We start from the raw sequence: 22,469 nt of genomic DNA, 5'->3' as shown, positions 1-22,469 counted from the left end.
ATAATATGGCGCTCTTTCCATGACACTTATTACAAAAAGTAAATAAAAAAAATTGCTGCCATGGAAAGGAACGAATTGCCTACATGTAGTCCCTTCTTCCTTTCCATGATGGCCTGTCACAGATCGGGAGCGGACACACAGGGAACAGAAGTGTTTCCAGCACATCCGCTCCCGAAATTAACTTGTACGAAGGTAAGTGGGGATGGGGGGTGGGGAGGGAATTCTGTGGATGGGGGAGGAGAGAGGGAAAGTGGGACACCACTTACCTCATTCCGCGGTCGGGGAAGATGGCGGCCTCCAGCCGTGAGGCTGCACGGAGTAGGGGGATTACCGCTGGTAATGCCCACATTCCGAGCCTCCTCAATGGCTGAGAGGCTGCCACCTCCTCATCCCCCCGCCGTGTAGTAATTTGCAAAACAGACAAACCCTCATTGATTTATTGGTGCCACTTCACACTATCTGTGTAGATATGTCTAATCAATAAACACATACACTGCATCAAGTTATCACTTTTTTATTCAAATACAAAACATGTATTTTTAAACCATTTAAAAAATTAGGGTTTTCCCTTTAGAAAAGGAAAGGTTATAAATGATGCAACATTTTACAATATTAAACACATGCCTATGTTTAAGTCAAGCACAGAGTTCCCACAGGTGGCACTAAAATGATGTTCAGAAGCAAGCACTAATTCTGCTCCCCAGCCCCATATTTCAGAGGTCTGTGGTCCCCCAAAATGTGCAAGCTGAAAAAGATCATAGAGAAGTTAAAATGGGGAAGAGTAAATCTGAATTCACAAGTGCTTCCAGAAACCTGTGAAAGGATAGCCAAAGCTGTCGAAGGGTGAGAACAAAAACTGTGTGCCAAACGTACACACTGTTTCACAGCTGTAAAGGGGACATGTAAGATATCCATGCAGCCATCTTTACAGAAGCTGCTCAGTGCTAAGCAGGCAAATGGCATCCCTGCTGGGTTTATCATGTGTTTGACATTCTGCTGCACACTCAGTACTACCAGGAGAACCAACTGCAAAGTTTGTCAGACAATGCATAACTGTGATGCTTATACGTAATATTTATATGAATTACATTTTAAATACATAGTAGTACTTTTACTGTGAAACAGTACTTCAAATGACAGCAGGACATCTATATCTATACCCACCCATTTCAAAATGTCCCCATGTATTGTGCAGTCCAACCAACTCTACAGAGTTAACAAACATTTTACATTTCCTTAAACACTAGCTGGCAAGACACATAGCCTTACAACCCACAAATAAAATATTGTGCTGGGGCGCCCGATCGATTGCTCAGTTTTACTCTTGGAATGTTGGGTATTTTGAACAATTGCACAAACAGCAATGATCTAAACAGTATATATCAGTCCATTTGTCATAAAATGTGCCTGCATTGTGCAGCTATGAGAAATGCTGTTGCTTCCTACACATGCATGGGGTCACCCTTATCCATTACTCCACCACGAGAATGCACAGCCACAGATTCCAAGAAACTTCTCCAACTGTCTTTACTATACTGAGGTGTTCCTGCCCATGCAAAGTTTACAAACTTCACGTGTGATTTTGCCATATTGTAATGGAGTTCCAGACCAAGGGTTTGGAAGTCCATCGGCTGCAGCAGGTAATGTGCCTTATTTCCATTTTGCACCCTGCAAACACCAGAAATGGAACCATGAGAAGGGGGTTGAGTTCTGTTTTTTCAAAATTTGTCTGCACCACTTGCTTATATTTCATATGTAAACTTTACCATTTGACAAAACCGGATGTAGAAATGTAGTTTTGTTGCATTCATTTTACACACCACTCTGGGTGCTTCTCATAGAGTGACAGAGAACATTTATAAGAGAAACCAGATATTAGAATTGAAACCAGCATTCTTCATTCCAACCTTCTCTCAATTGTGTCCAGGTGGCAGACAACTTATGTTCTTATCACTTTCTCTAAAATATTGTTTTCAGACTTAACCAAAAGTAGACAATTAGACGTAACAATGACCTCTAGTGCACTCAACTATAGAACACATTGCCTTCTCCAATTAGAAAGGTTCTTATATTGTTATTTAGCCAATATGGGGGACAAAATGGGGGTGAAGGGGTGCAGTTTGGACAACGCGGACAGAGTTTGTTGAAGGGGCGGAATCTGGTGAAGGTGCAGAGTCTGGCACATGTGTATTAAAGTTTGGTGGGGGGCACATAAACTTATTTGGTCCTAGGACAGCAGAAAACCTAAATACGCTACTGGGAATGGAGAAAGGTGTGTGTGTGATGCTGGAAATGCATCAGAGGGACAGGGCCTCTGAATCCTTGTCCTTTACTGCTTTTTATCGTGTGTTCTGTCATGTTTTCTGCCCAGGAGTCCATGTGGGACTCCTGGCAGTGCAGCTCTCTCTTTTGGTTTGGTGAACAGACCCATGGGATACCCTTATGGCACCCATGGGTAGGGGTACAACCCTGTGCCCCTAGTGTATGTTTTTGGGCACCTGTGGGTGGCCCACAGAGCAGGGTATGGGCTGGTGGCAGCTCCATGCTGAATTTTACAGGTGCTCTGGGTGTCCTCCATTTTGGGATACCCAGGCCCTGCCATTGGGATCAGTTGATTCCTGATAGGAAACAAGATGGCCCCTGTGGCCTCTTGCTTTCTATTGCCTGTTACCTTGTTTCCCAAAGTCCTGGGAAGCCCTGACTCTGTCCCTTCCCCCTGACTGGCTGTTGGGTGGAAGTTCCATATATGGTGTTGTTGTGAAGGCCCAGCTAGACTGACTGGAGCCTTCCCAGTGACTGTATGTTGTGGGTACCTCCTGTGGGTGGGACCTGGGTGAATGGAGTGTGTGACCAATATACACTCCTTGTTGTGGTTGTCTGGTTTCTGGCATGAGAGACAAAGACTGAGACAGCCCTGCCCGAAACTGGCCTGAATGCAGTGTGTAGTGTTGAATGGCTGGGTACTTGTCCCAATCCACATTCCTTGTTGTGAGTGTCTGAAAGGGAGGAGTGTGGCCTGAATGCACTGTGTGCCTGATTGGCTGACTGACTGCATGAATGCCCTTCTGTATGATTGGCTGCTGAGTGTGTGCCAGCAGTGTGGATGAGAGACAGAATAGTATATCTGGTGACCTCTCACCACTGGTAATTGTTCAGAAGCGTTCTGGAGTTGAGTCTCTACTCTAAGAGTAACTGGAACTGCTGATCCTCGACGTCCAGCTGGAAGAAGAAGACTTGCTGTTGCATTTGCTTCGACCGATCCGAAGGCTGCCGAAATCGTGGAAGACTGACCCGAGAGAGGACCTGGTAAGGCGCCCTCTTCCCGTGCTCCGAGGGACCATCGAGCACCGCTCCATCTTCGCCGAAGCGCCCTGGAAGACAGACCCTCGAAAGGCTGCCGACCCGAGACGGGACCGCCGAGGAGATCGAAGTGAAGCACCCGGACATCGCCGCCGTCGAAGTCCATTGCCGCCGACCAGGGTTCGCAGGTTTGTGTAACCGCTGGAGGCCCGTCGAAGTTGTGTTGCCCAGCCGTGGGAACCACTTGACGCCGTGCCGCCGACGACCGGAGCCGTCCGCTCCTTTGCCTAAGAACATTCGAATCGAAGGACTCCCTCGTCCGCACCGTCGACCGCTTTATCCTGCCGGAGAAAGTCGAGGACGACCAACGCGCCGAGGAGAAACCTGCCAGTGGGTTTCCCGCCACCCGAAGACCACAAAAACTCGAACGACTCGACGCCCTTGCTGGGCCTCCGTCTCCACAATCTTTGCGGTCCAGAACTATTGTCACCGAGGTGCCCCGCACGCCTCTGCCTTGCAGGACGCCGACGCTCGGACGAAGCTGCCGCCTCATCGACGCCGTCCTACCCTGTTTGTTGTCGGACGTTCGACGCCCCGTGTCTCCCGCTTGAAAGGGAAGGCATTCAAGAAGGGCCGTCGATTCCCCGCCGCCGAACGCCGAGTTCCTCGATGCTTCTCGACGCCTCTCGACGATCCGTGACTCCCGCTTGAAAGGGGGTCGCTCAAGAAGGATCTGTCGACGCCTCTTCGAAGAACTCGACTCCACCAGGTACATTAGGGGGGTAAAAACATTATAGGAGGGAATAGGACTTGCAGAACAATATATGGACTGGGCTTGTGCTATATCTTTATTTTACAGGTTGCCCAGGTGGGGGGATCTCCACACAGAACTGTGTCTAGTGGTAGGGGCCAGTATTCTGCCTATTGCTTAGCCATCTTATTTTCTCTCCTCTCTCTATTGCTGGTTTCACTCTATTGATCTGTGTGACATTGTTACAGTATTGTTGATGCACTTTAATGAAATCTAATACAAAGGGTGGTACCACTTTAGAATTGTATATATTTGCCATTGTTGATTTTCCAAAAGTCCAAAGTCCAAAGTCCAAAGTGAGTTATTATGATAAGTGTACATAACCTTGAATATTGATTATATAAAGACTGTGTTCTAACCAATACAGTGTGTGGACATTCCTTTGTGGGGGCTTGGGGACTACACTGTACTTAAGAACCAGCCTGCATCACCTCCTGAGAAGCTAGGCCTTGATTGCTCGTCCATTGCTACCGTAATAGAGAATCTTGGCTGGGGTCTTCTGTGCCTCTCTTCTACCATATAGAAAGCAGAAGTACAGACACCCCCTACCGGTCCTTTACAGCTGGTGGCAGCGGTGGGATGCTTATGGTTTTAAGAATCAGTGTATAACCGTGCCACTTACAAATTATCTGCACTTTATTAAATTAAGGTTTAGTTGTGTACAAGATAACTGCATTACAAACAATGGAGTCTATTGCAAATGGCAAATTGACTCGGATGAGCTTGGAGGCTCTCCAGAGTGCTTGTGAAGCCAGGGAGTTAGACTTTGTGGATAAGTCTAGGGCTGAGCTGATAGCTGCCCTGGTGGACTACCAGACTGATGGTGAAACTCTTGATGAGGGGGGGAATGCAACCAATGAGGACTCTGCCCCTGGGGTTTCTGCTGAATCTGTTTCTGGGAATGCCCCATTCCTGCTGCCTCTGTTCCAAACCCCAGCAATTCCTTGGAGCTTGAGTTATTAAGGATGAAATTGGCCTTTGAATACCGCAAGTTGGAAATAGATGCTGAACTTAAGAAAGAGGAGTTGGCTCAACAAGTGGAGCTCAACAATAGGGATCTTGAACTCAGAAATAAGGACCTTGAACTCAAGAGCCAGGACACTGAATGTCAGAGAATCCAGCTAGAAAAAGCTAGAGTGGAGACTTCAGCTAAAACCAATGAGAGTGTCAGGTCCCCAGCCACCAAGTTTATGAAAGATTTGGTTGGTGTATTTGTGGAGGGTTCAGATATCCTCCAATGGATTGAAGCGTTTGAAATGGCTTGTGCGATTCATGATGTTGATAAAAGAGATTGGGCTAAGTGTTTGTTAAGCAGAGTGCCTCAAACTGGATATGACTGTATTCTGAAGCTGAGTGTGGAAGAAAGGGGTCAGTATGAGTGTATGAAGTCTGCTTTGATTGCCAAGTTTGGCAAGACACCTACCCAATACCTTAGAAAGTTCAGGGATTTTAAGAAAAGAGAGAATGTGTCTTGGGTTGACTGGGTGAGTGCTGCGCACATGAACATGATGGGGTGGATCGATGGATACAAGGTTAAGACTTTTGTTGAATTGTCCCACCTCTTGTTTTTTGAGCATTTTTCTGAAGCCTGTTCACCAGAGCTGCGTCAGTATGTGGCTGACCAGACTATTTTGGACCCCTTTAAGCTGGCTAGGTTGGCTGACAAGTGGGTCTCCCCTAAGGACTCCAGTGGGAAGGACAAGGACAAAGAAAAGGGGGCCTCTCAGAAAGCTGAGGAGTCCCACAAGCAGTAACAGTCGGGTAAACCTAAACCTTCCTCTCCCAAGACCCAAAAATCTAGTGGGGATAAGTCATCTGTGGGTGGGAATAAGAGTAGTGGTCCACCTGCTGCAAAGCAGGCTCCCAGTGGTTCCAGTACCGTACCACGCACTCCTGGCGCTTGTTGGGACTGTGGGGCTCTGGATCACAGAAGGGGTGACTCCAAGTGTAAAGGTAAGGCACTTGGAGTACAGGCTGTCAGCCTGACCTACCCTTACCCCGTGTCTGAGGTGGAGGCCACTGTCCTCCCCTCCTCTACCGGGATCACATTTGGTGCTCCGGTAGAGATTTCCTTAGTGTCCCTTGGGGCCTGGGACCAGTATGCAGAAGTACTGGCGACTATCCCACAGAACACCTTTAGGTTTTTGAGAAGTGTCCTCTTGAATGGCCAGCCTTCTACTGGTTTGAGAGACACTGGGGCAAGCATGACAGTGGTGGACAGGACCCTTCTCAAGCCAGAGGACTATGTAGGTGCTCCTCTGAGAACCACCAGGTTAGCTGGTGGGCCTCCCAAATTATCGCCTGTGGCCTTAGTCAACTCATGATTGGAGACAAGACAGCAAAGCTTCCTGTCCTGGTTCAGGACAATGTCCTGCTAACATTCTGTTAGGAAATGATCTAGTAGAGTTGGGGTTGATCGGATGGTCTTCCCATGACTGCTGCTGCAGTCACTAGGTCACAGGTGACACCGGGTCTGGCTGTGAGTCAGGTACCCGAGCCAAAGGCGAGGCCCAAGGCAAGAAGAAGGAAGACCAAGAAGGCCACCTCTGTGGAGGGAACACCTTCTCTTCCTGCTGTTCCGACAGCACCCATTGGGATCCATGCTCCGGACGGGCTGGGTCCAGTGGAAAACCCAAACTCAACTCCTGTGGGAGAAGAGACAGAAGACTCTCCTGTGGGAGAGGTTCTCAACCCGGAGGATCATCCCGACCTTCAATGCTTGTTAGCTGAAGGGGGACCCTCCCGGGCAGACTTCTGTAAGGGACAGAGAGAGTGCCACTCTCTCGAGGGACTGAGGAAACAGGCCCTGTCCCAGGCACAAGGAGAAGTGCCTAGGACATTCCGGATTTATTGGGAGGGTGAGCTCCTTGTTAGTGAGCCCACTAAGCCTGAACCTGGTGCCCTCAAGAGGTTGGTGGTACCCCAGGTTTACAAGCCCTTCCTACGCAGTTGGCGCATGAGGTGCCCTTGGCTGGTCATCTTGGGACCAAGAAGACTAAGCAGAGGCTCTCTGCCCATTTCTACTGGCCACGGATGGGAGTAGAGGTGGAGTCCCACTGCAGGACCTGCCAAACTTGTCAGTTGTCTGGCAAGACTGGAGGCAGTGTCATTGCCCCACTGCAGCCATTGCCAGTGGTTGGCACACCATTTGAGAGGGTGGGCATCGACATCGTCGGTCCCCTTGACCCTCCCACTTCAGGTGGACATCGGTTCATCCTGGTCTTGGTAGATCATGCCACCAGGTACCCTGAGGCAATACCCCTTCGGACTGTTACTGCCAAGGTGGCTACCAGGGCTCTCCTGGGCATTTTCACCCGTGTTGGATTCCCCAAGGAGGTTGTCTCTGACAGAGGATCCAACTTCATGTCTAGTTACATGAAAACCATGTGGAAAGAGTACGGGGTAACCTACAAGTTCTCCACCTCTTACCACCCCCAGACCAATGGTCTGGTTGAGAGATTTAATAAAACTCTCAAGGGCATGCTAGGGGCTTTGGAAGAACCCCTAAGGAGGAAATGGGATCTCCTCCTGCCATGTCTGCTGTTTGCTTACAGAGAGGTACCTCAAGAGGGTGTTGGTTTCAGCCCCTTTGAGTTACTCTTTGGACATCCCGTGAGGGGGCCCCTCGCCATGATCAGAGAAGGCTTGGAAGCCACCCCTCCAGGTCCCGCCAAGCAAGTGGGAGACTATGTGTTAGGCCTCAGACGGAGGATGACACAGATGATGGGTCAGGCAACAGCAAATCTCAAGGCCAGCCAGGAATTGAATAAGTACTGGCATGACCTTAAAGCCTCGCAAGTGAATTGGACTCCGGGACAGGAAATCCTTGTGATGGAGCCTACCAAGCCTAGAGCTTTGGCAGACAAGTGGACTGGACCCTTCAGGATCATCTCCAAGATGGGCGAAGTCAATTATCTGGTTGACATGGGAGCCTCTGGGGTAGCCCCTCAGATATTCCATGTCAACCGGCTCAAGCCTTTCCACCGGCGAGCAGAAGTCTCATGTCTCTTGCTAGCTTCAGGGCAAGAAGAGGATAAGAGTGAGCCCCTTCCTGATTTGCTGCATAGCAACCCTCAGGATGGCTCAGTGGAGGGAGTACATCTCTCTCCGGATTTGACAACAGAGCAACAGAGGGCCTGCAGGGCTTTGCTCCAACAGTATGCCTCTCTGTTTTCACTGACGCCAGGCCTTACACCGTGGTGTAGGCATGAAATTGACACTGGTGACAGTGTGCCTGTCAAAAGCAGGTGCTACCGTATGTCAGATACCGTCAAGAACCACATCCAGGCTGAGGTCGCCAAGATGTTGGATCTGGGTGTTATTGAACCCTCAACCAGTCCCTGGTCCAGTCCAGTGGTCCTTGTCCCCAAGGCAAGTTCCCAGGCGGGTACCAAGGATTGGAGGTTCTGTGTGGACTACCGAGGAGTCAATGCCGTCACCAAAACTGACGCGCACCCATTGCCCAGGGCTGATGAGCTCGTGGACACCATAGGTGCTGCCAAATTTGTGAGCACCTTTGACCTTACCTCAGGCTATTGGCAAATAGCTCTGACGGACCATGCCAAGGAAAAGACGGCCTTCTCAACACCTGAGGGACTCTACCAGTTTAGCGTCATGCCTTTTGGGTTGAAGAATGCCCCTGCCACCTTCCAGAGATTGGTCAACCATGCGCTCAGTGGGCTGGAAGCCTTTTGTGTGGCTTACTTAGACGACATTGCCGTCTGCAGTTCCACCTGGGAAGAGCATTTGACACATCTGGATAATGTGTTGCAGGCCTTGAAAAGGGCTAACCTCACTATCAAGGCCACCAAGTGCCAGATAGCTCAGGGGAAAGTTACCTATCTTGGTCATGAGGTAGGAGGGGGTCAAATCCAGCCTCTTTCCAGTAAGGTACAGGACGTACAGGACTGGGAGACTCCCACTACTCAAACCCAGGTGAGAGCCTTTTTGGGCCTCACTGGGTATTATCGCAATTTCATGGCGGACTATGGGACCTTAGCCGCACCACTGACAGCTCTGACTTCACCCAAACAGCCTAGGAAGGTTAATTGGACCGAAGACTGTCAGAGGGCCTTTGATGACTTGAAAGAAAGTCTGTGTAGGGCACCTGTGTTGTGTGCGCCTGACTACAGCCGACCCTTTATCGTCCAGACGGATGCCTGCGACACCGGAATTGGAGCTGTCTTGTCCCAGTTAGATGACAAAGGGAGAGAACATCCTATCATATTCATCAGTAGACAACTCAAGGGTAGAGAACTTAGGTGGGCTACTGTTGAAAAGGAGTGTTTTAGCATAGTTTGGCGTTTTAGGCCCTACCTTACGGGGTCTACCTTCAAGGTCCAAACAGATCATAAGCCCCTGAAGTGGCTTATGCAAATGAAGGGTGAGAATCCGAAATTGCTCAGGTGGTCCATTAGCCTGCAAGGGCTAGACTTCACCATAGAGCACAGACCAGGGAAGAGTCACGATAATGCAGATGGCCTTTCCAGAAGGTATGTTGACCGTCTGGATGAGGGTGTCTATCCCGTGGGAGATTAGACACCCTCCACCTCAGTCTGGGGGGGGCGACTGTGATGCTGGAAATGCATCAGAGGGACAGGGCCTCTGAATCCTTGTCCTTTACTGCTTTTTATCGTGTGTTCTGTTATGTTTTCTGCCCAGGAGTCCATGTGGGACTCCTGGCAGTGCAGCTCTCTCTTTTGGTTTGGTGAACAGACCCATGGGATACCCTTATGGCACCCATGGGTAGGGGTACAACCCTGTGCCCTTAGTGTATGTTTTTGGGCACCTGTGGGTGGCCCACAGAGCAGGGTATGGGCTGGTGGCAGCTCCATGCTGAATTTGACAGGTGCTCTGGGTGTCCTCCATTTTGGGATACCCAGGCCCTGCCATTGGGATCAGTTGATTCCTGATAGGAAACAAGATGGCCCCTGTGGCCTCTTGCTTTCTATTGCCTGTTACCTTGTTTCCCAAAGTCCTGGGAAGCCCTGACTCTGTCCCTTCCCCCTGACTGGCTGTTGGGTGGAAGTTCCATATATGGTGTTGTTGTGAAGGCCCAGCTAGACTGACTGGAGCCTTCCCAGTGACTGTATGTTGTGGGTACCTCCTGTGGGTGGGACCTGGGTGAATGGAGTGTGTGACCAATATACACTCCTTGTTGTGGTTGTCTGGTTTCTGGCATGAGAGACAAAGACTGAGACAGCCCTGCCCGAAACTGGCCTGAATGCAGTGTGTAGTGTTGAATGGCTGGGTACTTGTCCCAATCCACATTCCTTGTTGTGAGTGTCTGAAAGGGAGGAGTGTGGCCTGAATGCACTGTGTGCCTGATTGGCTGACTGACTGCATGAATGCCCTTCTGTATGATTGGCTGCTGAGTGTGTGCCAGCAGTGTGGATGAGAGACAGAATAGTATATCTGGGGACCTCTCACCACTGGTAATTGTTCAGAAGCGTTCTGGAGTTGAGTCTCCACTCTAAGAGTAACTGGAACTGCTGATCCTCGACGTCCAGCTGGAAGAAGAAGACTTGCTGTTGCATTTGCTTCGACCGATCCGAAGGCTGCCGAAATCGTCGAAGACTGACCCGAGAGAGGACCTGGTAAGGCGCCCTCTTCCCGTGCTCCGAGGGACCATCGAGCACTGCTCCATCTTCGCCGAAGCGCCCTGGAAGACAGACCCTCGAAAGGCTGCCGACCCGAGACGGGACCGCCGAGGAGATCAAAGTGAAGCACCCGGACACCGCCGCCGTCGAAGTCCATTGCCGTCGACCAGGGTTCGCAGGTTTGTGTAACCGCTGGAGGCCCGTCAAAGTTGTGTTGCCCAGCCGTGGGAACCACTTGACGCCGTGCCGCCGACGACCGGAGCCGTCCGCTCCTTTGCCTAAGAACATTTGAATCGAAGGACTCCCTCGTCCGCACCGTCAACCGCTTTATCCTGCCGGAGAAAGTCGAGGATGACCAACGCGCCGAGGAGAAACCTGCCGGTGGGTTTCCCGCCACCCGACGACCACAAAGACTTGAACGACTCGACGCCCTTGCTGGGCCTCCGTCTCCACAATCTTTGCGGTCCAGAACTATTGTCACTGAGGTGCCCTGCACGCCTCTGCCTTGCAGGACGCCGACACTCCGACGCCGACGAGCACCGCTCGGACGAAGCTGCCGCCTCATCGACGCCGTCCTACCCTGTTTGTTGTCGGACGTTCGACGCCCCGTGTTTCCCGCTTGAAAGGGAAGGCATTCAAGAAGGGCCGTTGATTCCCCGCTGCCGAACGCTGAGTTCCACGAAGCTTCTCGACGCCTCTCGACGATCCGTGACTCCCGCTTGAAAGGGGGTCGCTCAAGAAGGATCTGTCGATGCCTCTTCGAAGAACTTGACTCCACCAGGTACATTGGGGGGTAAAAACATTATAGGAGGGAATAGGACTTGCAGAACAATATATGGACTGGGCTTGTGCTATATCTTTATTTTACAGGTTGCCCAGGTGGGGGGATCTCCACACAGAACTGTGTCTAGTGGTAGGGGCCAGTATTCTGCCTATTGCTCAACCATCTTATTTTCTCTCCTCTCTCTATTGCTGGTTTCACTCTATTGATCTGTGTGACATTTTTACAGTATTGTTGATGCACTTTAATGAGATCTAATACAAAGGGTGGTACCACTTTAGAATTGTATATATTTGCCATTGTTGATGTTGATTTTCCTAAGTACAAAGTGAGTTATTATGATAAGTGTACATAACCTTGAATATTGATTATATAAAGACTGTGTCCTAACCAATACAGTGTGTGGACATTCCTTTGTGGGGGCTTGGGGACTACACTGTACTTAAGAACCAGCCTGCATCACCTCCTGAGAAGCTAGGCCTTGATTGCTCGTCCATTGCTACCGTAATAGAGAATCTTGGCTGGGGTCTTCTGTGCCTCTCTTCTACCATATAGAGAGCAGAAGTACAGACACCCCCTACCGGTCCTTTACAGTGTGTTGTGTGGGTTTGAAGTAGTGTGGAATAATGGGTGTGGTGTGTGTTAAAGACATCTAGAAAACAACTAGTTGACAATTAGCTTTGTGAAACTAGGGGATTTAAATTGTCTTTTGGGCTTTTAAATGTATATCTTAAATGTATAGCATTAGTATTGGTGATACTGGAAATACGCAGCAGGAGTGGTTACTGGGCACTGCTGGCACAGTCTTTAAATGGGATCAGGGAGAGGTACATGTCAGCACCATGGTGCCTCCATTGGAGCACATGTGTAAGATACTCCCACAGCGTTGGGACAAGATATTGAAATATCACTTTCAGTGGTTAAGGTACACTGTGGGGCAGCTTTTCATGCCATTGCCCGGAGAGGGTACCCACAAGCGGGATATCATAGGGTATATGTATGCGCATCTCACAGAGAAATACAAATGGCACAATTTGAGGAAAAGACACAGTGTTTTGGAATTGTGGAAATCATATGAGGAAGAGTGAGCACCCATGGACAAGGGGGCATGGGTGAAGGAGGTTTTCAGCTCCCCTGGCTAGGTTTCCCCCGTCACTTCAGTGAACACAGCCTCTACAACACTGTTAGCTCTTCCCATAGCTCTGGCCATTATACCACACTCCGATTTGCCACCAACAGACAAATAGATACAGTAAAACCCACTACCACGCATTGCAGAAATATGTCAAGGTACTCAGCTAGTGCTACCATAGTTACAGAGATAGGGAATTGCACACAGAGACAGATAAATGAGGTGTTGAAAGAGGCTGATGAGGAGCTTGTGTGCGCAGCAAGGTGCAAGAGGAGGGACGGTGATGTGTGACCACAGCAACCCAATCAATGGAGATCAGGAGAGATAATGTTTTAACTGGACTGCAAGCCCCTTGTCGATAGAAATTTTCCATCGCATGGTCAATTCGAAAACAATTCAGGTTGCGGGACCAGGGAGGAGGAGGAAATGGGGGAAATAGGGGTGCATGAAGAGGGGGAATAATAGGATGACAGGCCATGGGCAGAGATATTTAGGAGAATGCAGCTGTAGCTGCAACCAAAGGGGGCAGATAGAAGGGAGAGATTAAAGAATTGAAGAAGCAGTTCCCCATATTACAGAAAGGTTGCGGGATACCCAGGATGTACCTTGGCCAAATATGCATGAAGATAATTTGATGAGTAGTTTGCCATCCCCCACAGTGGGTGCGGGAAAATGGATGTATGCCTTGTAAAAAGAAATGGCACAGATAACTCTAACAGTAGGCGACATGAAGAGTTTTTTTGCCACCCTATTAGGGGAACAATCCAATGACTTATGTTGGATGGCGGGGTGTGAGGTGGTGATGATAAACAGTGATGCTCCCTAGCACCCTGAATGTGCCAACAATGCATGCCTCAGAAGCACACATCTCTGCCAACTGCACAACCAGCCTCGCAGACACAGTCACTATTTGTCCTGCCTGGTGGCAACCCACACCAAATTCAGCCATAGAATGCTCTCTGCGTACTAACACAGACACAAATTCAGGTACAAACACATGCACAGACAATTAACCAGCAATGGGACACTAACTGGTTACCCCAGGGCACGGTACCACATTAAGCTCACAGAAGACTTTGGCATGCCCAATCCTATCAGTAACCGCAGACCCGAAAGAGGAACCACAGGTGGAAGTGAGCATAGGTAGCAAGATATTCTCATGTCTGGCTAACATGGGGGGCTACCAAATCTTTCATCAGAGAAGGGTGACAGTGAGCATAGGCAGAAAGATATTCTCATTTTTGGCTGACACAGGGGACTACCAAATCTTTCATTAGAGAAGGATGATTCCCTTTGTCAGACAGAATAATGGACATGCAGGGATTCTCTGGGGCTCCCCCTTACCATTGGTGATATAAAACATATCTGTGCCCCTATTGTACTCCAAAAGAAAACCTCTGATTAACATATTGGGCAGAAATATTATGAGCAATTAAACATGACCATTTTATTTACTGACAAAGGTGTAGTATGTTCCACTCCCGGATTGCACTACAACTGAGCACGGTCAGTGCTGCCAACAATGTGTACCCACAGCACAGAGGGAGGGATCCCAGTATACTCCCAGTTGTTCCTCTACGGGGTGCAGGTGATGCTAGGATGGGTACTTAGTGTAAGAAACCACACATTCCAATTGCCCACAGAATTTTTGTTCAGACCAGAGGCACACAATGAAATGGTGCCTGGAACTGTTATCGCACAGTTACATGTGGCAAAAACACAAAAGGACACAGTGTTCTTACAAGACATAGATGTGGATGGTATTGAATGGCACACTCTCCTATGAATTGGCCCTGCCCAACACATACAATCTCTAAAGGGTCACCCCTAAAGTTAATCATAGAAATGACACCTACTCAAGAAAAGAGGGATATAATATAGTATGCCAAAGCACAGAGTAGGATACCCTGCCCTTTTGATCGTCAAAGGAGACACCTAAGTCTGTACAATTACTTCAAATTGGATAGTAAATCCAGTGCCCTTCTCTTGTTTTCCCAAATTAATTTGATTGTGTTAATTATCAAAATCTCTCAATAAGCATTTAAGAACATTGCCATGTCTTTAAACAATGTATTACTATTAATACACATTAAAATACATAGAGAAAAAATACAATTCTGGACAAGTCATCTCTGTGCAAAGTTGCAATCAAGTGTTGCAAAATACCATGAAGTCCAAAATGCATGAAAGTTCTAGCTTGAGATACAACAGTGTTTCAATAGACTGTTTGTGGGTGTTGTATATAGGTATCCCTCGATTGGAATACATATCCAATGTACCTAATTTCAGAACATGGTCACATAATGATCACATGTACAATCTAAAATGTAATTCGGGTGTCAACACTACATTTTTTGGCCCAATTAGGACAGAATACATTCATCGTGATGTTTCGTCCAATAATACAAAAGGCCTTAATCCGGACATAAACTAACTTTAGTATTGAAGCAAATTAATGTACATTTTGGAATTGAGGCCTTTGTCCAAAGTGATTGATGTGAATAAAAACATGTATATAGATGTTTATAAGTACAAAAACCTACCCAAATGTTCTATTTTGCAGAGTCGCCACATAGAAAAACAGACTGACCTTAATTGGTGTTTCACTTGGACACAGGGCTTTTAATCTTTTTACAGAGTCCAAGCCGGATTTACTGGATTACTGTCGTCCAAAAATACTTTTGGGCCTGTGACATATGAAAGGGCCCTTGTCAAACCACTGTGTATAAATCAAAACGTGCCAGTTTATTGAAATGTGGACGCATTTCTATACAATAAAAATTCTATATTCATGTGAAAGAAATACTCATTGGTGAAACACCCTAAATTTCCATCCCAGCAATACCATTCAATAAAAAAACGTAATGTTAGGGCATCGAAATTACTAACCTACAGGTATGAGGTGGTGAGCTCCCATGTGTCCGTCACTGTCCAATTGTCTGCTTGTCTCAGTCCCCCAGGATCTGTTACATACAGGCAAAATTCCTCAAAATAAAAATACTGTTATAACTGAAAGGATCCACATACACTGGTGAATGTGTAAGTCTTCTTTATTGTAAGTTACAAGTAATCCCAATGGTACATAAGGATACTTCTCAATCTTACACCCAACTGACAATAAACTCTGTATCATTCCCTGAAAGGTCTACATTCCACATTGTATTCTAAGTGGTACACTTCTAACTTCCAGAACCCCTACAATGATGCAACATGCACTTCCACCGACATACAGTGGGATACTAGAGATCTCCTTTTTTCACACATTGAACAAAACACCAAGAAAATATTATCAGGAGTATGGATGTAAAAACTAAACTGAACTTTGTACATGAAACCTCAGAAAGAATAAAGCTTGAAGCAGGACAATATTAACACTACAGTGACTACAACTTGAAATGAACTAGCAGGAACATATTCAAACTATATACATGAAACTGATGAGATACAGAAGAAAAATGTAGACATACTATGTTAAACGGGAAATCATATCGTGCCTCCTTCTGATATATAGATATTGGCCTAAGCCCAGTCGCTCTGCGAAGAAAACCGCATTGCAAGTTCCGATTTTAGATCAACTTTGCCGCCATTTTGAGATCGTCCGCCATTTTGATTTCTGTTCATATGTAATTCTGTGTTCTAAAATGGTGGACTGTGTTTCCAACTTGTAACCAAGCCTTCCCGACTATTGCACCTAGTTAATGTTTAGACTGTCTGCGGGCGGAATGTTTAGACTGGGTAAAGAGACCTTGTCCCATAACTGACTTGTGGTCCTAGGATTGTCTACACCAATAAGCCTCATCCACGAACATACATCGAAGACAATGTAAAGCAAATATCGAACGTAGACACTGGCTGAACTGCATTGTGAAGGGATATGTGCTAGGGCTTACTGCTAAATCCGGGAATACACTGTTGCCATTGTAACTTGTTTGAATGTAAACCAAAAAGTAATCCGTGTGCATATTATTATATGAGCCATAAGTGAACTCGGCACGAACTCTAGACCATGGATTATTAACCTGCAGAGGGGCTGGACATTATTACTGAAATTGTATAAATGAACGAATGTCCAGATGTACAGTACCTCTCACTCCTCACACTGAAGGGCTGGTATTTGTCGTGATGTACTGAGGGCCAGATAGCTATCTGAATCAGTTTCTTTGTAACTGCGTAGTATTAAAGATCTGTGAATCTTTATAAACCAGTGTTTGGTGTATTTCCTTTTTGTGGTACTGAGCCTCGATATTTCCTCTTGCTTTTACAGATGGCGCCCGAATAGGGACCCTCAAGATTGATGCCATCTTGTTGAAGGTTGACGCGGCTATTGGACCGGGATTGGACGGTGAAAAAGGGAGCCCCTTTTTTGGATGTGACGCGATACATCAACAGTACTGCATGATCCGATCCCTGGGCGGTGAGCCCGGCGTCCCATACAGCATCTTGACGAGGGTCCATATATCGAGGCAGGCAGTTTTGCCGAAATCACCAACCAGGTAGGTCCTTTGTAGTCCATTGAAATCCGATTGGACCTCTTCTGTCCTTTGATCAGGTGAGTCATGACCCAATTCTTAAGTATCCTGATAATTTGTTTTGGCGTATTGTACTCGCGAGCACAATTATTGACCAGGTAGCACCAGGAATCTGATATGCCTAAGAAATTGTCTGCCTGCTTTAGGGCATTATTCCGCAAAAACAGACAATCTTTGGAATTTGGCCGACCGGTGCCACAGGAGGGGTCTCCGGCATGTACTATGTACTGTAAGCACGGCATTGGTAGTATAGTATTTAATGATATTTGGCACAGACAAACTAGACATGCTTCCGAACTTCAATGGCCAACCAAAGGTAGTTTTGAAATTCCTCGTATAGAATATTTAGAGTCTATATTATTAAAGAAAAAGGCTAGACCCGCAGCATTTGATGTATTACTGAATTGGAAAAAAGAAGTTATGCAGCAACTTAAAAGTAGAGAGAAACATGTGCGCCGTCAGATGTCCAACACCGAAAAATACATTTGATTGTTGTATGATCAAAATAAACAGTTAGAAATATGGATAGGGCTTTTCAGCTTGGTATTCAGAAAATGTACCCGTCTAAAGACTTTCATGTGTCTGATGAGTTGATTGACAAACTTCTAAATGAACGAAGGCCTGGTGCCACTGCGCCACCTCTGTATGTACCTATTCCAGATGGTCTGCCTCTTCCTGCTGTCATTCCTCCTCCCCTAGTAATTCCTGCTCCTTCTATCATACCTCCTAATGTCCCTCTTCCTCCGGCTGTTGTTCCTCCTCTTATCGTTGCTCCTCCACCTGCACTTCCGCCTTTGCCTACTGGTACGGGTTTGCTAGATTCGTCTTCTGCACCAGTATTAGCACCTTTGTTACTGAATGTACAAGATTGGTCTACTCTTCCTCTTCTGAGTGATTCTGTCCCACTTATAGTTGACAAGGGAGTGGAATCAAAGATTTTAAATAGTAATACTGTGTCTACAGAGAGAAAGCGCGATTTGACTGCATGGGCTAGACAATGCATGGAGAAGGGTGAACAATCTGATGTTTTTGCCACACTCTCTAATCTAGAAAGTTTTCCTGAGGAAAATGTCTTTATCGAAGGGTTGGGAATTCATTTATGTGTAATGTGGAACAGATTAGATGATATAGATCTCCCACAAAGGTTGAGGGAGCTAAATGTTTTAGCATATTCAAGAGATACTGCGGAGAAAGTATATGAGCACGTTGAGAGGGTTTTTGAGTATAGAAGGGAGATGAAAAGGTTACGGAATGAAGAAAATGACGGCGAAAGTTTGAGTGCTGTTTTTGTACAGAAAAGGTTCCTTCCTCTTTGTAAGTCGATAAGTGAGGAAACACGAATTTGCACAAAGGATCCGATTAGATGGATTTCAGACATGTCGATATCTCCCATAGAAGTATATGACACGTATAGTCAGTATACGCCAGAAATGCAGAGGAAAGTGATACAGGTAATGATAGAATACCTGCAGGATGAATGTATAAAAAGAAAGATTTGTTGTCCCGCAAAATTATTGAATATCTATAAGAGAGCTTTTTCGTCTGACACTCCTTCAGCTGCCTTAGTGCTTGATTTAGCTATGTTGCTCATTAAGCGTTCAGAGTTTCCGAACTCTCAGTTGCCTATGAGAGAGGTTCCTCCAACATTTGTCCCAAAAGTTGCGGTTGCAGCTGATGCCGCAACAGGCACAGCTGCCTATGACATTCCTGCTCATTATGTATCACAGTTTGTTCACGTCCCGTTCTCAAGACAGCAAGTGAACACCATTAAGCAATCCATTCCTGATATTAGAAAGAATCCAACAGGGTTCTATAAAGAGATATAATCTGTCTTGCAATCATCAGTATTTACTTTGAGTGATATAGATTTGTTATTTCCTGCGCGCCTACCCGTTGACTTGTGGAAACAGATTAGGACTGTAGACGATGTACCAGGGTTGGGGGACACATGGAATAATATAGCTAGATGAGATAGAGAAAGACCAGCTGGCGAGAGACCGCCACAGGTAATGCTGACTTTGACTGATAGAATAGTTACAAAATGAAAGACTATAATTCCAGAGAGAAGGATTATTTGGGACAAACTTACTGCTTGTGTGCAAGGGAAGTCTGAGGTTGCTACCAAATTCTTTAATCAGTTAGAACAAGTGTTTTCAGATTTCAGTGGACAAGATTTGAGCACACAGTCTGGAAAATGACTATTTGTAGATACATTTGTGAGTGGATTGTTGCCTGACATCCAATCTCAAATTATGTCTTCTTAGAGCGCTTGGAAAGCCAAGTCGCAGTCTGAAGTGTTGCATATGGTTCAGTACTATGAGAACCAAGTCAATAACGAAAAAGAGAGAATCAAAAAGAGAAAGGGTTACTTGAAAAACCAAAGTTCTATTACAACAAATTGTTAGAGGCCCTAGAGGGGGTACTTCACAATTCAGAGAGCAATATGCTCCACAGGGAAATGTGCGGTTGGGTCCTGTGCAAGTGAACCAATGTGCTTATTGCAGACAAGAGGGTCATTGGCAAGCACAATGCCCGATCCTCCAGCAGAGGTTGAATATCACATTTGGTACTATGGGTAGACAATGCAGAGGCCACCCTAGGGCAGGGGGTCCTGGTAGAAGTCAGTTTTCTCAAAATTTGCAACCTTTTACACAGGATAACCAGGCACCTTGTATGGATAATAGAAACATTTTTGATCATCATTCTGCTGCATATCTCTCTGAAGACCTTCCTTTTGATGACATTTTGTTTCGCTAGGATTGCCTGAAGCAGGGTTTGGAACCGACACCTATTCCTGTTAATCAGAAAGGTCCCTACGTTGAAATGATAGTGGGGAATAGGAAACATCTATTCTTGATAGATACAGGGGCACAGAAGTGTACAATTGAACATTCACGGGTTCCAAACATTCCACTGTCAGGGCAAACCAATGTTTCTGTAGGGTTTTCTGGTACGCCAGTAGTCTGGCCGGTTTCTTCGCCGGTACCGATTACATTGGGTACATTTACGGGCCACTGTCCATTTCTATTGACTACGAGCTGTGGAGAGAATTTGTTGGGGTTGAATCTGTTGAAGGAATTAAATGTGGTAATTCATTGTTCTCCGGATGGAGTGTGTTTGACAATTTCACCACAGCAACTTTCTGTCTCTCAGTTCTTGATTAGACCTTTACCGCCGGAAATTAGTGATGTTCCGGAGTGTTTGTGGGCAATTGATGGCAATGATGTCGGTGTTCTACAAATAGAGCCTGTTAAGATCATTTTAAAACATGGAGTAAAGGTTCCACATATTCCTCAGTATAAGATTTCGGTTGATGGTGAGCAAGCTTTGAAATGTATAGTCTCCGATTTTGTACTTTGTGGGGTAAGTGAGGAAATTGCAGGTAGTTTGTGCAATACTCCGATTTTGCCTATGTATAAGAAAGGCGATAATGCAATTCGTTTTCGTTTTATCATTGATTTACGCACTATCAATAAGATTGTCGCTCCACAATTTCCTATTGTGCCTGATGTGATGACAATATTAACCATGATCCTGACTTCTGCTACTCACTTTAGTGTTGTAGATCTTAAGAATGCTTTCTTTAGAATTCCTATACACAAGGATAGCAGATACTTGTTCGCGTTCACCTTAGGGGGACGCTCATTCACATTCAACCGTGCGCCACAGGGGTACACGGAATGTCCGAGCATCTATAGTAGGGCTTTGAAAGAGCAGCTTGATACACTTGAGTTGCCTACCACTTGTACATTACTTCAATACGTAGATGATCTACTTTTAGCTGCTGACTCAGAGAGTGCCTGTAAGGATGGCACCGTGTTGTTGCTTATACACCTATCAAAACATGGACACAAAGCTTCACTGAAAAAGTTTCAATATTGTCGACAGGAGGTCGCCCATTTAGGCTCCTGTCAAAGGAGGGAAGAAGGTTGACGCCTGAGTGGATTAAAATCATTTCTAGCATATCTGTCCCAAATACACAGAAGGAAGTCAGAGCCTTGATAGGAATGGCTTCTTACTGTAGGCAGTAGGCAATTATGAAAAGGCCTTCGTGTTGTATGTGCATGAACGTAATGGATGTGCTTCGGCTGTATTAACGCAGGAACATGGAGGGAAGAATAGGCTGTGCGGCTACTTTTGTTCCGCCCTTGATCCTATTGCATGTGCTTTGCCAAGATGTTTGAGAGCTGTCGCTGCTGCTGTATACCAGAGCGAGGGTATGGTCCTAGGCCATGCTTTAACCCTAATGGTACCTCACTCTGTAGATGTTCTATTAAACAGAACACAAATGCAACACCTCACCTCTGCACGATTAACGAGATACGAATTGATCTTGTTTGCACCGCACATTAAAATTCAGAGGTGTTGCGTCCTGAATCCAGCTGAACTTTTACCTTTCCTGCAAGATACTGTTTGCAGTGCCGAAGCATCACATGACTGCCTCTACACCACAGAGCAAGAGACTAAAGGCAGAATCGATTTGAAGGATACTCCTTTGAATAACCCACAAGGGGAACTGTTTTGTGATGGCTCCTGTTTCAAACTTCCAGATGGTACCTCCACGGCTGCTTATGCAACCACCACACTAAGCACGATTGTGGAAACCAAGAGAATCACGCATAATTCTGCGCAGGCAGCAGAAATTATTGCATTAACTCGAGCTTGTGAACTTCCGAAGGGCTTAGAGTAAATATATATACTGATAGCCAGTATGCTTTTGGGGTGGTTCACAACTTCGGTAGACTATGGGCAGAACAAGGTTTCTTGACCTCGCATGGAACTAAGATCCAATAGGGCTCCTTGATAGTACGGTTACTCTCAGCGCTTGCACTCCACACTCAGCAATTATGAAATGAGCAGCACATCACAAAGTTATAGATAATGTGGGAAAAGGCAACACTTTAGCTGACCAGATAGCCAAACAAACTGCCACTGATCTCCATTCAGAAATGTATATTTCAAGGGAAGCCACAAATGTTTGTACTATGGATGAGGGTATCGAATCTGCATTCAAGCCGATGACACATTAGAAGAATCTAAGCAATGGGCCGAGGGTTTGGCAAGATTGGATGATGACGGGTGTTGGGTAGACAAGTTAGAAGGAAAATGGTTGCTGCCAGATGCGTACATTACAATGATGGTCGCAATGGCTCATGGGCCCACCCACATCTGTGCACGGATGATTTCCAAAATGTTACAAAATGTCTGGGTGAGTGGTAAAATCTCGAAAACAGCTGAACGTTTTGTTCATAGTTGTCTACAGCATATTATGCGAAAGGGCACTTCGACACCAAGGGGTAGTTTTGGTCCACCTTCT

This window comes from Ambystoma mexicanum, chromosome 10 (assembly GCF_040938575.1).
Source record: "Ambystoma mexicanum isolate Mex_15411 chromosome 10, UKY_AmexF1_1, whole genome shotgun sequence".
NCBI lineage: Eukaryota > Metazoa > Chordata > Amphibia > Caudata > Ambystomatidae > Ambystoma > Ambystoma mexicanum.
The sequence above is the reverse complement of the archived record's forward strand: the minus strand, read 5'-3'. Positions refer to the sequence as shown.